General features: G+C 41.4%; 1 protein-coding gene across 2 annotated transcripts in view; it reads left to right on the forward strand.

Annotated features, from left to right (window-relative positions):
• The first annotated feature begins 74 nt into the window (after positions 1 to 74).
• Positions 75 to 2601, forward strand: part of XRCC4 (X-ray repair cross complementing 4) — a 175405-nt gene continuing 172878 nt past the window's right edge. For both annotated transcript variants that reach the window (XM_042866187.1, XM_042866188.1), the window contains exon 1: positions 75 to 128. The gene's annotated coding sequence lies outside the window, so the exon portion shown is untranslated. The remainder of the gene's footprint in view (positions 129 to 2601) is intronic.

The following is a 2601-nucleotide window of genomic DNA, read 5'->3' on the forward strand; positions in this document are numbered from 1 at the left end:
GAGAATGCCCAGAGGGGACGGGGCGAAGGGGCGACGCACTCCGCTGATTGGCTGCCGCACGGCGGCGAGGCGGCCATGTCGTGCGGGCGGAAGCGGCTCGCGGCGGAGGCGCGGCAGCACGGAAGGAGGTGAGCGCGGGCGCTCCGCCCCACGGCTGGCCGGTGTCGGGGTCCGGTCCTCAGTCCGGATTCGTTGTTTTGGAAGTGGCACTGTGGGGAGGGGGCCTGCTGTTGCTGCTTCTAGTACTTGTCGAACTGGCGTTCCCCTGCTTTGAGCGTCAGGGGAATGCGGTTTGTGCCTCGGGTGCTTTGAGCAGCACGAGGTGGGCATTGCCTCTCTACATTTGCTCTTTTCCTTTCTTCTGTCTTGGTGAAGACCACCTGCGTGGTGCTGGGGTCACAGAGCCGTACTGACAGTGCTTGGATAAAGGCAGTACGTTCTCTTGTCATCACTACATCGTGTTTTCTATAACTAAAGAGCCCAGTTGATTAAAAGAGCCTGGTACTTTGTATTGCTGTTGTCATTTTATTTTCTGTAAGGGGAGCTGGTAAAAATATGTAGTGATTTTACATATTTGGTAGCTGCCTTTGGAAGCTCAGGCCCTGCCATCACACCATTCAGAAGGGGCGGCCTTGTTTTGGCTCACTGTGAAAATCATGCAGCATTTTTAGTCTAAATCAAGCCTGGAATTTTTCTTTCCTGCACCTCGATGTTTGGTTATGATTGCTTTGTTCCTTCATTTTTATTTTAATTTTCTTTGAGGGTTTACATTTGGGCCTGTCAGGGACTTCAGTAAAGCCAAGGCTGCAAGTATTGTGACAGGTTGTGTGGAAGAAACTTGCTGTGGCTGTTCTGTGTGTGCGGTAACATGCTGAGGTGTTGCTGTCACAGCCGATTTCTGAATGTTTATGAGCAATCTGTGGTCTATGCTAAGCTTTAGCAGGAGGGTTAGACTGGATGATCTCCAAAGGTCCCACCCAATGCCTATGATTTCATGAAGTTGCTGTGGGATGCTGCAAGATAACGGAGTCATTTGTACAGAGTATGCTTTTGTAATGGAATCAAGGTGTTATTCCATTAAAATGCTTAAAACCATGAAAGAAACATAGGTAGTGGAAGAACAAGTTGAGTTGAGTAGCAGCTTAGATAACTACTATTTTGAATTGTAGAATTATAGAGTCTTTGGAGTTGGACGAGATGATCTTTAAAAGACCCTTCCAACTGCCCTGCACTGAGCAGTGACTTTACTGCTAGATCAGGGTGTTCAGAGATGGCTCAGCCTGGCCTTGAGTCTCCAGGGATAAGTTTTTCACCAGCACTTTTGGCAACCTATTAACATGCAGAAAGTTCTAAAAGCGGCCTGACTATCTAGTGTAACTTGATATTAGTGTGTTTGATTTTTCACATTTATTTTAGTTAGAATTAGTTAGAATTCAGAAGTAGTTACAGGTATAAGCAATGAGCAGTAAAACCTCTACTGACTACCAAGACTCTAAATTTTAGGAACAGTAATACTTTTGAACTTTTGTGTCTCTGTGCTGGAAAAAGAAAACAGGTTTGGTTTTCCTGTTTTGTTGCACTTCTGGTTCCTCAGTGTGAGTTAGTTACTGAAATGGAAACATTGCTTCTGCCCTATAGAGGAAACTGCAATGCTTAGTTTTTACTTATGGTATAGTCAGGCCTGCTTCCATGTGGTCATCTAACTTTCTCTAGCTCTGTAATTCTGTTTGTGGGTGTGCTCTTTATAGTACGTTTTTTTTTTTTTTTTTTTTTTTTTTTTTTTTAATATAATGCTATCTACTGTGATAATTTATAGTAAGCTTGGTTATGAACTCCATTGCAGATCTCTTTTAAAAACACTTTTCGTTTACCTGGGCTATTCTATTTTTGAATGAAGATTCCATCACTTCTATTTGGAATAGATTTTTCACTGATTATGTACTGTTGTAGAAAGCTTTCAGCAGTATATTTTGCTCTTGTGGGGAAAAATGCTATTTGATAGTCGTTATCACCCTGTGGGACTTTGCTGTTATTTGAAAGATAGCATGTGAAGCGTGGTAATGTTCTTTGGGATAATTATATGCTACATAGAGGGGTACTGAAGTGCCATGCGCCCTTGAGGAGGAGGAATTGTGAGGAATTTAGGGCGAAGTTTTCAATATATCAAACAGTAATTTGTCATTAATGTTAATGGATACAGCTGTGATTTCTTCGCTGTTTTATTTGGCAGAAGAATTTGTAGCACTTGCCCTTATTACAGGGAAAATGTAAAATAATGTGTGTACACATTTTAATCTTGAAATGGACTAGTTTCACTGAAAAATGAAGTTTTTTGACATCTAGAAAGTTACTGTAGAATACTGTTTCATGGCCAAATTATCCAGAACATGAACCTTTTTGCAACAAAAAGTATATTTTGCTTTGTTCCACTTTGGTCCATCTTCTGACTTGAGCTGTATCTTGTTCCTAAATTCAAAAATAGTGTCATTCAGCTCCTGCAAATTGTCTTCAGGGTGTCTTTGTTGGATGCTAGTCCACGCTACTCTTTCTGTTGCTATAAATATATATATATATATATATATATATATATATATATATATA

Source organism: Lagopus leucura, unplaced genomic scaffold, assembly GCF_019238085.1.
Source record: "Lagopus leucura isolate 7727_CA_CO unplaced genomic scaffold, USGS_WTPT01 Super-Scaffold_810, whole genome shotgun sequence".
NCBI lineage: Eukaryota > Metazoa > Chordata > Aves > Galliformes > Phasianidae > Lagopus > Lagopus leucura.